Source organism: Cherax quadricarinatus, chromosome 37, assembly GCF_038502225.1.
Source record: "Cherax quadricarinatus isolate ZL_2023a chromosome 37, ASM3850222v1, whole genome shotgun sequence".
Taxonomy (NCBI): Eukaryota; Metazoa; Arthropoda; class Malacostraca; order Decapoda; family Parastacidae; genus Cherax; species Cherax quadricarinatus.
Genome location: NC_091328.1, coordinates 16,529,037 through 16,550,788, shown reverse-complemented (window position 1 = coordinate 16,550,788; position 21,752 = coordinate 16,529,037). Strand labels below are relative to the sequence as shown.

At 44.8% G+C, this 21,752-nt stretch overlaps 1 protein-coding gene across 10 annotated transcripts in view; it reads left to right on the top strand.

The window, feature by feature from the left end:
* LOC128701228 (protein Smaug homolog 2) overlaps nucleotides 1-21,752 on the top strand; it is a 556,102-nt gene that overhangs the window by 434,337 nt on the left and 100,013 nt on the right. The window lies entirely within an intron of this gene.

The window sequence follows — 21,752 nt, the reverse complement described above, 5'->3', positions numbered from 1 at the left end:
ATTCAAAAAGAACTAAGCAGGTTAAACCCAACTAAGAGCACAGGCCCTGATAACATCCCGTCTAAGTTCCTAAAAGATGGTGCTTCTGAACTGTCAATCCCTATTGCTCACATAATAAATCTATCAATCACCACTAATACCGTACCGGAGGGGTTCAAGGAGGCCAGAGTTACTCTTATCTTCAAGAAAAATAGTAGGTCTGATGTAAGCAACTATAGGCCTGTTAGTATACTCAGTATAATATCTAAAATTCTAGAGAGGGCGGTGTATTCTCAAGTAGTTAAGTACCTTAATGACAACATTCTCCATAGCTATCAATCGGGCTTTAGAAGATCCTACTCGACCAACACCTCCCTTATTAATCTGATGGATTACCTGAGAACTGAAATGTCAAAAGGGAACCTCATAGGTATGGTAACCTTAGACCTGCAAAAGGCCTTCGATACTGTCAACCACAATATATTATGTAATAAACTTCAAGCTATCGGTATAGGTTCTGTAGACTGGTTTAAGTCCTACCTTAGCAACAGGAGACAAATAGTCAAAATCAACAAAACAGAATCAGAACCCCTGCCGATAACATGTGGAGTTCCCCAAGGTAGTATTCTGGGTCCCTTATTATTCTTATGTTATGTCAATGATATGCCTATCAGTGTCAAGTGCAAACTCCTACTGTATGCAGATCGACAGTGCTCTGTTAGTGTCAGGTAAAGACCCACAAGATATTGCTAATGTTTTAACACTGGAACTGGAGTCCTGCAGCAAATGGTTAGTAGTCAACAAACTATCATTACACCTAGGGAAAACTGAAGCCATTCTCTTTGGCACGAAACATAAACTGAGAAGGGTAAATAATTTTAATGTTCAATGTAATGGGGAGCCCATCACTTTGGTTTCATCAGTAAAATATTTGGGAATCCCCTTTGACCGATGCATGTCAGGAGAATTGATAGGGAACAGTGTAGTAAAGAAAGCGAATGCCAGACTGAAGTTCCTGTATAGACAAGCACAGAGTCTACCTACTGAGGCTCGCAGGACCCTATGTCTAGCCCTTATACAATGCCATATGGATTACGCTTGCTCTTCTTGGTACTCTGCCTTGACAAAAAAACTGAAAGATAGACTGCAAATCACCCAGAACAAAATCGTAAGATTCATCCTGGGGCTGGGACCAAGAGAACATGTAGGCCAGGATGAATTACAGCAGTTGGATATGCTGAATATTGAAGACAGAGTAAAACAACTGAAGCTAAATCATGTTTAGAAAATTGCTCACAAACAATGTCCAGAATATCTTGCTGTCAATTTTGTCAAGGTTGGGAACCAAAGCAATCATAGTACTAGGGGGAGAGAGCACAACTTTGTAGTACCCACAGTCAGTGGCCAGGCTTCAAACACCTTTTATTGTACAGCAATAAAGGAATGGAACAGACTGCCCGCACATGTCAAAGCCAGTCATAGCATGAACCAGTTCAAGAAGAGTGCCAAAAGGTGTCTGATGAATGTAGCTACAGAAAGGGAGGGGAATGATTTTCTATTTTTTAGCTAACATACGTGTAAATTTTACCATATTCCTAGTAATGACCCTCGTATTGTAGATAGTCTTAATGACCTTGGTGTAGTAGATAGTCTTTTTAGTATGATAATAAGATGTTGTCTTCATTGTAGAATAATAAGAAAATATTATAACCTTTATATTATAATAATAAGGTAAAAGGACCCCAATGGAAATAAGTCACTCTGTCTGACTTTTTTGGGTTATCCCAGGTTCTCTACACATATGCTGCTATGTATGATAATTCTATGTAACTGTATTTGTGTATACCTGAATAAACTTACTTACTTACTTATGTGCATCTGTACCACAGTCACGCCTACAGAGTGAAATTTCCGGGATGGAGCATTACCTAAAATATTCATTACAGATGAAGTAAATAAATATGATAAATAATAGCAATAAATATATTTCTCACGAATCTAAAATTCAAATTTTCCCCAGTAATATCCCTTTTATAGCACAAAATACAACATCCCACTGAGGATGGCAAAGATATGAGCAAAATATTGAAAGAATAGTATGATTATAGGATGTGCAATCTAGTATAAATCATGAAAGGAGAAAATTGGTAGGAAAATGATAGGATGAATTGTGAAAAATTCTAAGAGAGAGAAAAGGCCTCGTCAGTAGTGGTACTTATTAAAATTACTGGTGATCTCTGGTTCAGAACACTGTTAGGTGCTCACAAGGTAGTGTCAAGAACAAAAAGATACAATACCGTGACTGGAACAATACACAAATAACCCGCACATCGGGAAGAGAAAAGCCAATGACGTTTCGGTCCAATTTGGACCATTGGCAGTCAGACTGTAAGTAGTTTAAACTACTGGGTGCTCTTGAGAGCACTCGATACTCTCAAGAGCGGGGAGGAAACATCTCTCTCTCTCACAATCTGTATATGGAAAATACTTTAAAAACAGATCTCTGATCTACATAAAACAAAAAACAGGGGCGCCATAGGCACAATAAGAGAACTGTCACCATCCGTGGTCCATGAATGATAACGTGCTACCAGCAGACACGTTAAGTGTTGAAGACATGGGTAGATTATTGCTTATGGTAGAGCCTCCGGCTCGCTACTGGAAGACCAGGGATCAATCTAGGAAGAATAGAGATGCATGGAAAGATACACAAATAACCCGCACATAAAAAAGAGGAGTTTACGACGACGTTTCGGTCCGACTTGGACTATTTACAAAGTCACACTCCTCAATTCTATGTGCGGGTTATTTGTGTATCGTTCCAGTTACGGTATTGTGCCTTTTTTTTTTGTTATTTATGCATGGAAAGGTTTTATTCCTGTTATTCGTAGTCACCTAGCAGTAACAAGGCACCTTTGTAGGTTGCATCCTTCGATAGTCCTGGAACCAGGCAGAAGAAAATGAACTAGTTCCAGTGGTAGGTGCAGACAGGGATAGTTTGAGTGTTTAAGTGAGTCACCAGAAAAATCTGGCCTCAGGCCGGCTTGCTGGAGTAGAAAAAACAGTGTAAGTCTCTGACAGGTCCCATTGTCACGCCCACGCCCGTGGCTGTACCTCGCCCACACCCGTGGCTGTACCTCGCCCACACTCGTGGCTGTACCTCGCCCACGCCCGTGGCTGTACCTCGCCCACGCCCGTGGCTGTACCTCGCCCACACTCGTGGTTGTACCTCGCCCACACCTGTGGCTGTACCTCGCCCACGCCCGTGGCTGTACCTCGCCCACGCCCGTGGCTGTACCTCGCCCACACCTGTGGCTGTACCTCGCCCGTGGCTGTACCTCGCCCACGCCCGTGGCTGTACCTCGCCCACGCCCGTGGCTGTACCTCGCCCACGCCCGTGGCTGTACCTCGCCCACGCCCGTGGCTGTACCTCGCCTACACTCGTGGCTGTACCTCGCCCACACCCGTGGCTGTACCTCGCCCACCCTCGTGGCTGTACCTCCCCCACGCCCGTGGCTGTACCTCGCCCACGCCCGTGGCTGTACCTCGCCCACGCTTCACATTACAAGCTTCACTAACATGCTGCACATCTGCGTTAAGCCTCCACATCTTAGCTTATCCTTCAACTACCCTGTCACGCCCGCACGCCCACACCTGCCCACGAACCCTCACGCCCATATCACCTTGCCTACGCCTTCCCAAGCCCTCACTAATGTTATATCTAGTTCACCACATTCAACGTAATCAGCATTGAATACAACAACGACAATAGTATTAATAATGATAATGATTTCAGCCCAAAGAAGTCGTGTGATGGTATAAAGAACAAAAATGTACAATACCATGACTGGAACAATACACAAATAACTCGCGCATAGAGAGGAGCTTGCGACGACGTTTCGGTCCGACTTGGACCATTTACAAAGTCACACTAAGACAAAAGAGTGAGGAAACCAGTATATATAGACGAGGGGACAGGAACGGGACAGAGAGAGGAAGAAAAAGTAGTAGTTGTGGTAGTATAAGGCTGGTAGTATTGGTAGTATATGGCTGGTAGTAGTGTTAGTAGAAAGTAAGGAGAGTAGCTATAGCGGCATAAGAGATGGAAAGGGGAGCGAAGGGTGAAGGTAGTAATAGTAGTAGTAGTAGCGTCAGTCCAAGGACAAGAAACAGAAGCACTGCAGATGCATTTTCTGGGGGTTAACCAGCACGTGTGAGACTACTGTATGTCTGCCGGGGATGCTGAAGGAAGGAGCCCACACCCTAAGTTTTCCACTAGTGAAGACCTACAACACAACACTGCAGATGGGGAAGTAACACTGCAAATAGTAATGTAGAGTGGTGCATCACCAGTGTAGTAGGTGTTGTGTACAATGATGCATCACCAGTGTAGTAGGTGTTGTGTACAGTGATGCACCACCAGTGTAGTAGGTGTTGTGTACAATGATGCATCACCAGTGTAGTAGGTGTTGTGTACAGTGATGCACCACCAGTGTAGTAGGTGTTGTGTACAGTGATGCATCACCAGTGTAGTAGGTGTTGTGTACAGTGATGCACCACCAGTGTAGTAGGTGTTGTGTACAGTGATGCATCACCAGTGTAGTAGGTGTTGTGTACAGTGATGCATCACCAGTGTAGTAGGTGTTGTGTACAGTGATGCACCACCAGTGTAGTAGGCGTTGTGTACAATGATGCATCACCAGTGTAGTAGGTGTTGTGTACAGTGAGGCACCACCAGTGTAGTAGGTGTTGTGTACAATGATGCATCACCAGTGTAGTAGGTGTTGTGTACAGTGATGCACCACCAGTGTAGTAGGTTTAGTGTACAGTAATGCATCACCAGTGTAGTAGGTGTTGTGTACAGTGATGCACCACCAGTGTAGTAGGTTTAGTGTACAGTAATGCATCACCAGTGTAGTAGGTGTTGTGTACAGTGATGCACCACCAGTGTAGTAGGTTTAGTGTACAGTGATGCACCACCAGTGTAGTAGGTGTTGTGTACAGTAATGCATCACCAGTGTAGTAGGTGTTGTGTACAGTGATGCACCACCAGTGTAGTAGGTGTTGTGTACAGTAATGCATCACCAGTGTAGTAGGTGTTGTGTACAGTAATGCATCACCAGTGTAGTAGGTGTTGTGTACAGTAATGCACCACCAGTGTAATAGGTGTTGTGTACAGTGATGCACCACCAGTGTAGTAGGTTTAGTGTACAGTAATGCATCACCAGTGTAGTAGGTGTTGTGTACAGTAATGCATCACAAGTGTAGTAGGTTTAGTGTACAGTAATGCATCACCAGTGTAGTAGGTGTTGTGTACAGTGATGCACCACCAGTGTAGTAGGTTTAGTGTACAGTAATGCATCACCAGTGTAGTAGGTGTTGTGTACAGTAATGCATCACCAGTGTAGTAGGTTTAGTGTACAGTAATGCATCACCAGTGTAGTAGGTGTTGTGTACAGTAATGCACCACCAGTGTAGTAGGTTTAGTGTACAGTAATGCATCACCAGTGTAGTAGGTGTTGTGTACAGTAATGCATCACCAGTGTAGTAGGTGTTGTGTACAGTAATGCATCACCAGTGTAGTAGGTGTTGTGTACAGTGATGCATCACCAGTGTAGTAGGTGTTGTGTACAGTAATGCATCACCAGTGTAGTAGGTGTTGTGTACAGTGATGCATCACCAGTGTAGTAGGTTTAGTGTACAGTAATGCATCACCAGTGTAGTAGGTGTTGTGTACAGTGATGCACCACCAGTGTAGTAGGTTTAGTGTACAGTAATGCATCACCAGTGTAGTAGGTGTTGTGTACAGTGATGCACCACCAGTGTAGTAGGTGTTGTGTACAGTGATGCATCACCAGTGTAGTAGGTGTTGTGTACAGTGATGCACCACCAGTGTAGTAGGTGTTGTGTACAGTGATGCACCACCAGTGTAGTAGGTTTAGTGTACAGTAATGCATCACCAGTGTAGTAGGTGTTGTGTACAGTGATGCATCACCAGTGTAGTAGGTTTAGTGTACAGTAATGCATCACCAGTGTAGTAGGTGTTGTGTACAGTGATGCACCACCAGTGTAGTAGGTTTAGTGTACAGTAATGCATCACCAGTGTAGTAGGTGTTGTGTACAGTGATGCATCACCAGTGTAGTAGGTTTAGTGTACAGTAATGCATCACCAGTGTAGTAGGTGTTGTGTACAGTAATGCACCACCAATGTAGTAGGTGTTGTATACAGTGATGCATCACCAGTGTAGTAGGTTTAGTGTACAGTAATGCATCACCAGTGTAGTAGGTGTTGTGTACAGTGATGCATCACCAGTGTAGTAGTTGTGTACAGTGATGCACCACCAATGTAGTAGGTGTTGTGTACAGTGATGCATCACCAGTGTAGTAGGTGTTGTGTACAGTGATGCACCACCAATGTAGTAGGTGTTGTGTACAGTGATGCATCACCAGTGTAGTAGGTGTTGTGTACAGTGATGCACCACCAATGTAGTAGGTGTTGTATACAGTGATGCACCACCAGTGTAGTAGGTGTTCAGTGTAAGGTCAAATAAAATCGGGAAATAGCCAAAGCTTTAGGCGGCCACCTTCGTAATGGTGGTTGTGGTGGTGGGGAAGGGGGTTGTGGTGGTATTTCTATTTGAACACATTTGGGTAGAAATTTGAAAAAGTGGAAAGGTTTGCAAACAAATTAGTCCCGGAACCGAGATGGTTGCGTCATGAGGAGAGACTGAGGCAAGTGAACCTGACTGACCACCCTGGAGGAGCTGGCCTGACACATCACCAAGTTTACTGCACACACCCTCAACCATTTACCACTCCTTCAGCTGAGTGACCCGCACGGGTACCTCTTCATAAAGATTATTATTATTATTGTTATAATTGGTAGGTAAGACACACGGGCAATAGTTAGGCAAGTTTATTCCGAAACGTTTCGCCTACACAGTAGGCTTCTTCAGTCAGGTACAGAAAGTAGGCAGGAGCAGTAGAGATGTCAAGACAGTATACAAGGCTCCACACTATCATTTGTCTCTTCAGACTGTTCCAGACCATGTAACAGAACTTTTCTCCAGGCTGAGGGACTGAAAACCTCAAATCTACGACTTTAAGGGTGATGGACTGATTACATCGTCTTGACATCTCTACTGCTCCTGCCTACTTTCTGTACCCTACTGAAGAAGGCTACTGTGTAGGCGAAACGTTTCGGAATAAAGTTGCCTAACTGTTGCCCGTGTGTCTTACCTACCAACCTGTAGGTATTGTATGCCATTTTGATATTCACATTGTTATAGTTAATGGTCCAAGTCAGACCGAAACGTCGTCGTAAGTTTTTCTCTCCTATGTGCGAGTTATTTGTGTATTGTTCCAGTCACAGTATTGTGACTCTTTGTTCTTTATTATTATTATTTTATTATTATTATTATTATTATTATTATTATTATTATTATTATTATTATTATTATTGTAATAAAGTTGGTAGAATTACCGACTATGTAAAGTAAAAGGACACAAGTGCAACTAATGTGACATTTATTGTGGTAACGTTTCGCTCTCCAGGAGCTTTATCAAGCCATTATAAACAATACATGGACACACAGGGTATATAAAGGCTCTGAGTGAGGTGCAATACTAGTGAGGTACCATTTAGATGTTCACTAGTGGTGGTAGTAGTAGTAGTAGTGACAAAAATAATGCAATATGGTAGAGCAATTAATTCGTACGTGAGTAAAAGGATATAAAAGCTATTACTTGGGTAACATAAAAATAGGTTGGACAAATATAGACTGGAAAGAGGCAGGTTTTTTTCAGTGTTCACTCTCTGTAATGTGCTTTGTGTAGTATAACAGGAGAGACTATGTAATGGCAGGGTTTACTGTTTTCAGGAGGATTCTTGCTAAGACTTCAGAGATGGTGAAGCTACTACTACTACTACCACCACTAGTGAACATCTAAATGGTACCTCACTAGTATTGCACCTCACTCAGAGCCTTTATATACCCTCTGTGTCCATGTATTGTTTATAATGGCTTGATAAAGCTCCTGGAGAGCGAAACGTTGCCACAATAAATGTCACATTAGTTGCACTTGTGTCCTTTTACTTTACATTATTATTATTATTATTATTTTTATTATTATTATTATTATTATTATTATTTTTATTATTATTATTATTATTATTATTATTATTATTATTATTATTATTATTATTTTTAACAGATGGGGCTATTCTAAATTGTGGGATCAAGAATAGTTTCAAGGGATAGGAAAACTCTAGAGACCCATCACAGGTATGCTAGAAGTGGCAGCAGCAGACAGATGAGCCTCAGCGGAACTAGTCCCTACCTGTTTAGTGCCGAGGAAGTTGTGTGTGTGTGTGTTTCCAAGGTCTGCACCCCGGTCCCTGACCAGGTCTCCCTGAGGTATATTCAGTACGCAGTTGCAAGTTTAGGTATGTAAGGTCCGGGAGATCATAAAGCGTGAATTGTGGTTGATATAGTTTAAAAAGCGGGGTCCGGAGCTGAAAAATTATCTTTTCTCCCTCTCTCTACCTCATTGGCTCAGACCTGATTACCTCACATTCTCTAGGCGCTGCATGATCCCTACGGGTTTACCACTTATGAATATGTTCGTAATAGGTGTTCCTATTATCTTCGTTGTAGTGACTCCCGTTTTAGACTGGCAGTCAACCCGTTACTGTTGTTGCACGAGTGGTTGAGCGGGTGGCTGGAGCCATCATAAGTTGAGGTACTACTGGTGTACCAGTGGCTCCAGTTGCCTCGACCCGCCCACTGCCGCTCTGGCAATGTACTCAAGGGTTGTTATTATTATTATTATTGTTGTTGTTACTGAATTGTTATTGTTATTGTTGATACTGTTATGAGGAAGCACTAATGACGGCCATAGAGCACTTGGTGACTGGACAGTGATCAAGTTCGAGGCAAGGAATTGTTGGGAAGCTCTAATACCTTGGATCAAAATCTCTTCATCATTACTCGGATTCCCAGCAGTGGCATAAGTCAGGGCAGTATGGGTTTAAAGCAAGCCGATCATGCCTCTCACAACTACTGGACCACAACATAAGAACATAAGAAAGAAGGAATACTGCAACAGGCCTACTGACCCATGCGGAGCAGGTCCCACCCCCGGATAAGCCCAATGACCCCCCACCCGGATTAGCCCAATGACCCATCCAGTCTGGTCACCTCCACTCAAGGAAGGAGCACGGCACCAGACCCAGCAGCACAAGCTAGTCAGGTCCAACTCACACCCACCCACACCCACTCATGTATTTATCTAACCTATTTTTAAAACTACACAACGTTTTAGCCTCAATAACTGTACTCGGGAGTTTGTTCCACTCATCCACAACTCTATTACCAAACCAGTGCTTTCCTATATCCTTCCTGAATCTGAATTTTTCCAACTTGAAACCATTGCTGCGAGTCCTGTCTTGGCTGGAAATTTTCAGCACGCTATTTACATCCCCTTTATTTATTCCTGTTTCCCATTTATACACCTCGATCATATCTCCCCTAATTCTACGCCTTTGGATGGTCGCTCCTGCCTCTCACAACTACTGGGCCACTACATGGTCTTGGATGGTCGCTCCTGCCTCTCACAACTACTGGGCCACTACATGGTCTTGGATGGTCGCTCCTGCCTCTCACAACTACTGGACCACTACATGGTCTTGGATGGTCGCTCCTGCCTCTCACAACTACTGGACCACTACATGGTCTTGGATGGTCGCTCCTGCCTCTCACAACTACTGGACCACTACATGGTCTTGGATGGTCGCTCCTGCCTCTCACAACTACTGGATCACTAAATGGTCTTGGATGGTCGCTCCTGCATCTCACAACTACTGGACCTCTACATGGTCTTGGATGGTCGCTCGTGCCTCTCACAACTACTGAACCACTACATGGTCTTGGATGGTCGCTCGTGCCTCTCACAACTACTGGATCACTACATGGTCTTGGATGGTCGCTCGTGCCTCTCACATCTACTGGATCACTACATGGTCTTGGATGGTCACTCACAACTACTGGATCACTGCATGGTCTTGGGTGGTCGCTCGTGCCTCTCACAACTATTGGACCACTACATGGTCTTGGATGGTCGCTCGTGCCTCTCACAACTACTGGACCTCTACATGGTCTTGGATGGTCGCTCGTGCCTCTCACAACTACTGGACCACTACATGGTCTTGGATGGTCGCTCCTGCCTCTCACAACTACTGGACCACTACATGGTCTTGGATGGTCGCTCCTGCCTCTCACAACTACTGGACCACTACATGTTCTTGGATGGTCGCTCCTGCCTCTCACAACTACTGGACCACTACATGGTCTTGGATGGTCGCTCCTGCCTCTCACAACTACTGGACCACTACATGTTCTTGGATGGTCGCTCCTGCCTCTCACAACTACTGGACCACTACATGGTCTTGGATTGTCGCTCCTGCCTCTCACAACTACTGGACCACTACATGGTCTTGGATGGTCGCTCGTGCCTCTCACAACTACTGGATCACTACATGGTCTTGGATGGTCGCTCGTGCCTCTCACAACTACTGGATCACTACATGGTCTTGGATGGTCGCTCCTGCATCTCACAACTACTGGACCTCTACATGGTCTTGGATGGTCGCTCGTGCCTCTCACAACTACTGGACCACTACATGGTCTTGGATGGTCGCTCGTGCCTCTCACAACTACTGGATCACTACATGGTCTTGGGTGGTCGCTCGTGCCTCTCACATCTACTGGATCACTACATGGTCTTGGATGGTCACTCACAACTACTGGACCACTACATGGTCTTGGATGGTCGCTCGTGCCTCTCACAACTACTGGACCTCTACATGGTCTTGGATGGTCGCTCGTGCCTCTCACAACTACTGGACCACTACATGGTCTTGGATGGTCGCTCCTGCCTCTCACAACTACTGGACCACTACATGGTCTTGGATGGTCGCTCCTGCCTCTCACAACTACTGGACCACTACATGTTCTTGGATGGTCGCTCCTGCCTCTCACAACTACTGGACCACTACATGGTCTTGGATGGTCGCTCGTGCCTCTCACAACTACTGGATCACTACATGGTCTTGGATGGTCGCTCCTGCCTCTCACAACTACTGGATCACTACATGGTCGCTCCTGCCTCTCACAACTACTGGACCACTACATGGTCTTGGATGGTCGCTCATGCCTCTCACAACTACTGAATCACTACATGGTCTTGGATGGTCGCTCCTGCCTCTCACAACTACTGGACCACTACATGGTCTTGGATGGTCGCTCCTGCCTCTCACAACTACTGGATCACTACATGGTCTTGGATGGTCGCTCGTGCCTCTCACAACTACTGGACCACTACATGGTCTTGGATGGTCGCTCGTGCCTCTCACAACTACTGGACCTCTACATGGTCTTGGATGGTCGCTCGTGCCTCTCACAACTACTGGATCACTACATGGTCTTGGATGGTCGCTCCTGCCTCTCACAACTACTGGACCACTACATGGTCTTGGATGGTCGCTCCTGCCTCTCACAACTACTGGATCACTACATGGTCTTGGATGCACTGGAAGACAAAATGGAGATGTAGTAGCGGTGTTATAGCACACAAAATGCTTGCTAAATGAATAGCTAGAAAAATGGGCATATGAATATTTAGCTTTAAATCAAATAGAACACAAAGAGTAATAGTAAATAGAGTTAAATCAGATGCTGCTGTAGTGAAAAGCTCTGTTCCTCAAGGCACAGTACTTGACCCATTTCTCTTTCTTATTCTCGTACTCGCCATAGAGACATAAATCATAGCGTATCATCCTTCACAGACGATACTAGAATTTGTATAATAGTAACAACCAGTAAATCTCCAGGCTGATATACATCAACTTGTTTAGTGGGCCACAGAGAGCAATGTGATGTTCAGTGAGGACAAATTTCAGTTACCCTACTATGAAAAAAAAATTAGATTAAAACTGGAACCGAGTATAAAACTAACTGGAAGCACTAAAGTTGAGCGAAAGATTAACATGAAGGACTTAGGTGTGATAATATCTGAAACTGTTACTTTCAAAGATCACGACAGCGTCACTATCACACCCGGAAGGAAAACAATAAGCCGGATAACCGGAACTTTAAAACGAGAGATGACAAGTCTTTGATGATACTTTTTATGTCACTTTTTCTCTCTAGACTAGACTATTGCTGTACTCTTACAGCTTCTTGTAAGACAGACGGAATTGCAAATCTGGAAAAAGTAGAGAGAACCATCATTGTCCGCATAAGCTCAGTCAAGCTTAAATTACTGGGAATGTTTGAAGTCCCTCGAACTGTACTACTTGGAATGTAGGCGAAGAAAGGGCATCGTAATCTGTACCTGGAAAATTCTAGAGTAACTGGTCCCAAATCTGCACACACACAGTCACTTTCTACGAAGTGAGAGGCATGTCAGAGAGTGCAACATACCTTCTTCCTCTCCCCCTTCCCCAGAGTGAAGAGTACACTAAAAGGTAACTCATCAAGCGTAAAGGGACCAAGACTTTGAAACACTCTTCATACATGATGGGAATTACCAATAGACTCCTAGTTATCTTCAGGGAGGGTCCTGATATATTTCTCTCTGCTGTTGTCAAAATTGAAAGAACATTTTTTCGAACACTTGAAGCTAAGTAACTGAGACTTTTGAAAGCTATTGGACCCATTCTGGATTTTTAGAAATTGGATCAATTTTGGTCATAGGACATCAGCACATGCCAATATTTGCATTCATTTTAGCCTAGCTACTGTACACAAGTGTTGATTTTTTTGTTTACTGTTAAGTCAGTCCCTGATCAGTCGGACTGCGGTGCGTTTTTTGGACTACATGCGGCCAGCACGAACGGCCTTGTAGATCAGACCATCCACCAGGCCTGGTCTGTGAGTTTTGTCTGTACACTCACACGTTAGTTGCCATTTGTTAAGGGCACTTGCCTGTGAGATACTTGACTCGCACGCGCGTGTGTGTACTAATCTATTTGTGGTTGCAGGGGTCGATTCACAGCTTCCGGCCCCCGCCTCTTCTGTGATCGCTACTACGTCCACTCTCTCCCTGCTCCAAAAGCTATATCGTACCTCTTAAAGCTATGTATGGATTCTGCCTCCACTGCATTAGTCTCCAAACCATACTACGGGCGGGGATAGAACCCGCGATCAGAGAGTCATAAAACTCCAGACCGACGCGCTAGCCACTGGGCTAGCTGGCTCAGTGGCTAGCGCGTCGGTCTGGAGTTTTATGACTCACTGATCGCGGGTTCTGTCCCCGCCCGTGGTATGGTTTGTTTGCAGTCGTGTCATTACAATGTCGTGAGTCATTACTCTCCAGATTGTTCCACTTCAGGACAGCTCTATGACTGAAGAAATACTTCCTAACATCCGTGACTCATCAGAGTTTTCAGCTAACAGTTGTGACTTCTAGTTGCTGTGTCATCTCTGGAACATTCTGTCCCTGTCCACCTTGTCAGTCCCTATCCCTCCTGTCCTCCAGTGTCATCAGGTTGATTTTCCTTAACCTCTCCTCATAGGACATATCCCTTAGCTCCGGAACTAGTCTCGTTGCAAACCTTTGCACTTTGTCTAATTTCTTGACGTGCTTGACCAGTTGTGGGTTCCATACTGGTGCTGTGTACTCCAATATGGGCCTGACGTACACGGTGTACAGTGTCCTGAATGTCTCCTTACTTAGGTGTCATACGTTATTCGTAGGTTTGCCTGGCGCCCATATGCTGCAACAGTTATTTGGCTGATGTTCACCTCAGGGGATGTGTTCGGTATGATACTCACCCCAAGATCCATTTCCTTGAGTGAGATTTGTATCCTTTGACCCCCTAGGTCTGTACTCTGCGGTCTACTTTGTCCTTCCCCAGTCTTCATGACTTCGCGCTTGGTGGGGTTGAACTGCAGGAGCCATCTGTTCGACCAGGCTTGCAGCCTGTCCAGATCCCTTTGTAGTCTTTCCTGATCCTCGTCCGCTTGAATTCTACGCATTAGCTTCACATCTCATGCAAACAAGGAAACACCTAACTGTATCCCTTCCGACTTTTGTGGAACCCCGCTCATCATATGCACTCACTCTAATACCTCGTCACATACTATCACTCGTTTCCTTCCTGTCAATTATTCCCTGATCCATTGTAGCTCCTTCCATGTTATTCTTGTACTAATCTCTTGTGCGGAACTGTGTGGAAAGCCTCTCTCCGTCCAAGATGCAGTCTACCTACCTCTCTCTCTCCCGTCTTCTCTCACCTTGTCGTAAAACTTCAGTAGGTTTGTGACACGATTTCCCATCCTTGAAACCGTGCTGGTTATATTGTATAAACTTATTTCTTTCTAGGTGCTGCAAACACTCTTTTGATAATCTCCATGACTTTACATATTATACATGTCAGTGACACTGGTCTGTAGTTTAATGCTGCCTGTCTGCCTCCTTTCTTACAAACTGGGACTGCATTTGCTGTCTTCCACACTTCAGGTAGTTCCCCTGTTGCGATATTTGTGTTGAAAATTGCTGTGTGTGTGTGTGTGTGTGTGTGTGTGTGTGTGTGTGTGTGTGTGTGTGTGTGTGTGTGTGTGTGGTGTGTGTGTGTGTGTGTGTGGTTGGTGTGTGTGTGTGTGTGTGTGTGGTTGGTTGGTGTGTGTGTGTGTGTGTGTGTGTGTGTGTGTGTGTGTGTGTGTGTGTGGTTGGTGTGTGTGTGTGTGTGTGGTTGGTGTGTGTGTGTGTGTTGTGTGTGTGTGTGTGGTTGGTGTGTGTGTGTGTGTGTGTGTGTTGTGTGTGTGGTTGGTGTGTGTGTGTGTGTGTGTGTGTGTGTGTGTGTGTGTGTGTGTGTGTGTGTGTGTTTACCTTGAGATATCTATGATTGTAACATTTGTTTGATTGGCCCAGTTACGAGAGAGAGAGAGAGAGTTACACCGTATGACATTAGAAGTGAGAGGTGATGGTGTGTCTCAGGCAGTTATCTTCATTAACTCTAACGATCAGTTGTAACATTCTAATCAGATCACTAATGAGACCATTAATACCCTCCAGAATAAATTCCCATGCTGTACAGAATAAATTCCCATGCTGTACAGAATAAATTCCCATGCTGTACAGAATAAATTCCCATGCTGTACAGTTTCCGTGCTGTACAGTATTTTCCATTCTTTAAAGAATAAATTTTGACCCATGATTACATTTTTGGGGTTTACAGAAACAGCAGTGTAATTGCCTATTTGAGTTTGTATGGGGGGAGGGAGTTAGCCCTAGCTCTTGGCCCATGTTCTTAATTTTCGCTCTCAATCGTTTTTATAATCTCAGGTGTATAAGGTGCAGAGCGAAACGTTGTCTCACTAAAGCTTGTTGTGAAGCCCTTGTGTCTTCTTCAAGAATAACATAACTCACATAGTGCTGTTATAAAGCAGTGTTCGTTATACAAGAGTATGTTCAGGCTGCAATTTGATGTTCTGTTGTGTTTTGCTGCACAAATCCTGTGACAGATGCTGTCACTTAGTCTGTTAAATGTCCGTGTACGTTGTTCAGTACAGCAAGGTACAGTTCTTTATACGTTGTACATTGAGTATTCTTCAGGCACTTGGAGCTGAGAATTAGTAAGATGTGCAGGGAGGGTGGGGGAAGAGCCTTGTGGTTTACTATTTAACTTCGACTGTCTAGACAGAAGCAGAATTAGTCATACCTGTGACAGGTTTCGAGAGTTCTCTTATTCTGGAAGCTCATCTTGAAGGCAAAGTTTATTGCTAACTGACTGGTCAGTCAGGCTGTCGTTGCTAGCAACCTGCAGATTGTCTCCATTACGTTGCGCAAGGCTCCTTCTATTTGTATTTACCAAGTGTCTATGTAATTGAGGGAAGAATAAAGGACGAGAAACCACGTAGCCCTGTTTGTGGTTGAAGCAGGCTGTCTGTGCTGGCAACTGACAGCACAGATAGCCTTGGTGATCACGGATGGTGTGCTTTAAGGAAGCTATCACGTTCCTTGTGGAACTTAGGAATTGTCGTGGTGGATGAAGGCTGGTCAGTGTGAAACTCCCCTCGTTCATACTCTACCCCCTCCTCCACGCTCTGGTTCCTGCTTCCGTACAGTCAAGCACACACCACACACTCACACGTATATAGAGACGCACATACAATCAGAAGCACATACACATGTGAGCACTCACACGAGAGCACAGCTGGAAGTTAAAAACACTGATGAGTCACAGCGATGTTGGGAACGACTAGTGATGGAGGCAGCCACCAGAGGCTTTACCCTTTGTTTACCTTTGATGGGTTTCCAGAGTAGTTACTCCCGTAGCCCGGTCCTGGGCAAGGCTTGTCTGGTACTTGCCTGGTCAACCAGGCTGTTGCTGCTGGCGGCACGTTGATCCACATACTCATTACAGCCTGGTTGATCTGGCGTCTCGTGGAGGTGCTGGTCCAGTTTCCTCTTGAAGACTAATACACTTGTCCTAGCAATGTTTCTGATATCTCCTGGTAAAATGTTGAATTGTCTAGGGCCAGGAGCTGAGTCTCGACTACTACAACTAAATATAGGTGAGAACACATACAAACAAGCAGGCGCATATACAGAAGCGCTTACACACACACACGGAGCTATGACTTAACTCCTGCAACCACAATTAGGCAAGTATGGTAATTGGCTCCTGGAGTTCAACCCCACCAGGTGCAAAGTCGTGAAGCTCGGGGAAGGGGCAGAGAAAACCGCAGACAGAGTACAGTATAGGGGGCCAAAGGCTACAAACCTCACTCAAGAAAAAGGATCTTGGGGTGAGTATAATATCGAGCACATATCCCCAGGCGCACATCAACCAAATAACTGCTGCAACATAAGGGCGACTAGCGAGCCTAAGAGTAGCATTCCGACATCTCGGTGAGGAATCGTTCAAGACTCTGTACACCGTGTATATCAGACCCATATTGGAGTATGCAGCTCCAGTTTGGAACCAACACCTGCCCAAGCATGTCAGGAAATTAGAGAAAGTGCAAATGTTTGCAACGAGACTAGTCCAGGAGCTAAGGGGCATATCCTACGAGGAGAGGTTAAGGGAAATCGACCTGACGATACTGGAGGACAGGAGGGATAGCGAGGACATGATAATGACATATAAAATACTGAGAGGAATCGACTTAGTGGATGGAGACTGGATGTTCCAGAGGTGGGACACAGCATCAAGGGGTCACAAATGGAAGTTGAGGACCCAGATAAGTCACAGGGATGTTAGGAAGTATTTCTTCAGTCACAGAGTTGTCAGGAAGTGGAATAGTTTGGGAAGTGATGTAGTGGAGGCAGGTACCATACATAGCTTTAAGAAGAGGTATGATAAAGCTCATGGAGCAGGGAGAGTGGCCTAGTAGCGACCAGTGAAGAGGCGGGGCCAAGAGCTATGAATCGACCCCTGCAACCACAATTAGATGAGTACACACATTCACACAAAATTCAGGCATATACAAACACACACAAATCACAGAAGCAGTCACCCCCCCCCCCAGCATTCACATACCTCCCCCCCCTCCCCCCAAACACACACAGCTACACCCTCAACACAGGGAATTTCCGTACTCGTCATGGTAAGCAGACACGAAGTCTGCTGCTGGCGTCATCTTGGTGGGAACTTGTGCACCAGCTACCTACTTCCTGCTGCTGCTACTTCTGCTACTACTGCTATTCCTTCGGTTACTACTGTTGCTGCTACTACTATTCCAGCGGCTGCTACTGTTACGACTATTGCTGGTGCTGTAACTACTACTGCTGCTGCTGTTACTATTACTAGTGTTACTGCTGCTCCTGATTTGTTTGTTACGAGAACAAAGGACAGCCTCCCTGTAGGGAGAACCCCAACCCCCTGCTGTGACCCCGGAGATGGGCGACCCCTTGCTAGGACGACCCCCTACTTGGACAATCCCTGTAGAGGGACGACCCCTTGTTGGGACGATCCCCTGCTGAGACGAACCCTGTAGCAACCTCTTCAGGAGAGTCTCGGTCTGTTATCAAACCGCGTTATCTCGCTATTATCCCAACCACAACGTTACTATGTGATAAGACAACTAAGTAAAACTCATTATCTCTCTCTCTCTCTCTCTCTCTCTCTCTCTCTCTCTCTCTCTCTCTCTCTCTCTCTCTCTCTCTCTCTCTCTCTCTCTCTCAGTGGATGTTATTACAGGTGGAAAGGGTGTAGTGGGTGTTGAGACTGGCTTCACAGGAAGCTTCTCGTCTCCAGAATTTCTAAGAAACATTTATTGATGGCTGCCAGCATCTCTCGTAGACCACACCTTCAACAGCTGCCCAGATGCTGTGTTAAAACACAGCTGCAGCACACCTTCAACAGTTGCCTAGATGTTAAAACACAGCTGCAGATAACCAACCATGGGGGCATGTGCAGCCTTTCAACTAAGAGTGATGCAGTTCCGCTCGATGCCTTCCGTGGGAGTGGTGATACCACCGTGTGTGTGTGTGTGTGTGTGTGTGTGTGTGTGTGTGTGTGTGTGTGTGTGTGCGTGCGTGCGTGTGTGTGTGTGTGTGTGTGTGTGTGTGTGTGTGTGCTTACCTATAGGCGGTTTCAGTGGTTGAGTCTCAGTTCCTGGCTCCGCCTCTTGCCGCTTGCAAGATTCAGTCCCTATCCTCTTGGGCCTTATCATACCTGGTCTTTAAACTATGTATGGAGCCTTCCTTTATCATTTATCGGGATCATTTCACTTCCCGACCACTCTAAGATTCAAGCAGTACTTCCTAACATCCCTGTGGCTTATTTGTGTCCTTAACTTCCAGCTTTGTCCCCGGGTTCCCGTTTCTTTTCTGTCAAACATCCTGTCCCTGTCTACCCTATCAATTCCCTAAGTATTTTGTAAGTTGTTATGTCGCCTCTGGTTCCTTAATAATCCAATGTCAAGTCTAGCGGTACCCTACTTGTTACTTTTCTCCATTCTGACATCTCCCGGACGATCACTCTCTGCCTCCTCACCTACCGGAGTACGTTCCTTGTTATTCCTGCTTGTCCTTCAAGTTTTTGCCCTAGTCTCATGTGGGGTACAGTATCAAATGCCTTTTTGCAGTCTGAGAAAATGCAGTCCACCCAACCCCCTCTCTCACTTCCGTTATATTGTCATAGAATTTCAACAGATAGATAAAACAAGATTAACCATCTCTAAACCTATGCTGGTTATTGCTTACGAAACCAATGCTTCATTATCTTGGAAGGTATACATATCAGTGAAACTGGCCTGTAGTGTAGTTCTTCCTGCCTGTCTCATTTGTTGGCTATAGGGACTACATTCGCTGTCTTCCAGCTCTCTGGCAACTTTTCTGTATTCATTGACTTCTTGTAGATCCTAGATAACGGTTAGGAAATTGTTTCTCGTTTCTCTCTCAAAATCCATGGTGACATGAGGTCTCCTTGCCTTTGATATATCCAGCTTCACTGATTTTTTTACAGCTTTCTTTGTTGTGTGCATGGTGTCCTAGGCTTTTTTGTGTATGGTGTCCTAGGCTTTGTTGTGTACATGGTGTCAAAGGCTTTGTTGTGTGCATGGTGTCCTAGGCTTTGTTATGTGCATGGTGTCCTAGGCTTTGTGTGCGTGGTGTCCTAGGCTTTGTTGTGTGCATGGTGCCCTAGGCTTTGTTGTGTGCGTGGTGTCCTAGGCTTTGTTGTGTACATGGTGTCATAGGCTTTGTTGTGTATGGTGTCCTAGGCTTTGTTGTGTGCATGGTGTCCTAGGCTTTGTGTGCGTGGTGTCCTAGGCTTTGTTGTGTGCATGGTGTCCTAGGCTTTGTTGTGTGCATGGTGTCCTAGGCTTTGTTGTGTGCATGGTGTCCTAGGCTTTGTTGTGTGCATGGTGTCCTAGGCTTTGTTGTGTGCATGGTGTCCTAGGCTTTGTGTGCATGGTGTCCTAGGCTTTGTGTGCATGGTGTCCTAGGCTTTGTTGTGTGCATGGTGTCCTAGGCTTTGTTGTGTTCATGGTGTCCTAGGCTTTGTTGTGTGCATGGTGTCCTAGGCTTTGTTGTGTGCATGGTGTCCTAGGCTTTGTTGTGTGCATGGTGTCCTAGGCTTTGTTGTGTGCATGGTGTCCTAGGCTTTGTTGTGTGCATGGTGTCCTAGGCTTTGTTGTGTGCATGGTGTCCTAGGCTTTGTTGTGTGCATGGTGTCCTAGGCTTTGTGTGCATGGTTTCATAGGCTTTGTTGTGTGCATGGTGTCATAGGCTTTAATGTGTGCATGGTGTCCTAGGCTTTGTGTGCATGGTGTCCTAGGCTTTGTGTGCATGGTGTCCTAGGCTTTGTTGTGTGCATGGTGTCCTAGGCTTTGTTGTGTGCATGGTGTCCTAGGCTTTGTTGTGTGCATGGTGTCCTAGGCTTTGTTGTGTGCATGGTGTCCTAGGCTTTGTTGTGTGCATGGTGTCCCAGGCTTTGGTTTAGAAAAACACTATGACATATATATAAGAAAACGTTTCGGTCCTGGGAGAAGTGATCAAGGTCCCAGGACCGAAACGTTTTCTAATAAATATGTCCTTATGTTTGCTTACGTGTCTTTCTAAACCAACTTGTCGGTATTTATTACCAAGGTTTATACCGTCCTAGGCTTTGTTGTGGGCACGGTGTCCTAGGCTTTTTGGCTTTACCCCTGTTTCCAGTGAGAAGACTTCTTCAAACCTTTTCTTCAGCACTTTGCCGACTTTCTTGACATTTTCTGGGAGCTCTCCTTCCTTCAGTTGAATTACCTGGTCTTTTACTGTCGTCTTTCTTCTGATGTGAGTGTGGAGCAGTGTTGCCTCAGACTTGGCCTTGGCTGCTGTGTCGTTCTGTTCTCGAATTGTTGTCGAGCCTGTCTCCTCAGCCTTGTGTATTCATTTCTGAATAATCTACTTACTTCTCTGTTCTCGCTTGTCCTTTGCTCACAGATTTCCACATTTATGCTCCTCGTTTTGCTTTCCTGCATCTCTGGCTGAGCCAAGGGCTCTCTATCATTGCTATTTCCCATTCTTCTGGGTATGAAGTTCTCTGCCTCCCGTCACTTTCCAGCTACGTTCTCCATCTCGTTCACTAATTCTCTTTCCACTGCAGAAATTAAGTCCTTTCTAAATTTTTCTCTTATACGTTTAAAGATATATATTTTTAATTTATGTTAATGTAAAAATTAATAATTTTGTACCAAAATAACCTTTTGGTACAAAAAGAAAAACAAAAAGTTTCTCTCTTTTTTTTTTAACTTTAGTAATAATACAGGAGAAAGGGTTACTAGCCCCTTGCTCCCGGCATTTTGGTCGCCTCTTAAGCACACATGGCTTACGGAGGAAGAATTCTGTTCCACTTTCCCATGGATATAAGAGGAAATAAACAAGAACAAGAACTAGTAAGAAAATAGAAGAAAACTCAGAGGGGTGTATATATATATATATATAATGTGCTTGTACATGTATGTGTAGTGTGACCTAAGTAAGAGTAGCAAGACGTACCAGAAATCTTTCATGTTTATGTGACAGAAAAAAAGACACCAGTAATTCTGCCATGTAAAACAATTATAGGCTTTCGTTTTTACACTCGCCTAACTTTATTATAAGAAGCGCAATTTACTTTAGCCTAATCTAACTAAATATATTTTAGATAAGTTTACAATAATTTAATAATAAATGAAATAAAAATTTTTTTCGTTAGGTTCAGAATGATTTTTGCGAAATTATTGCATACACAAATTTTCGCTTGCCTTATTCGGCAAGAAGAGCGTTGCTGTTTAAAC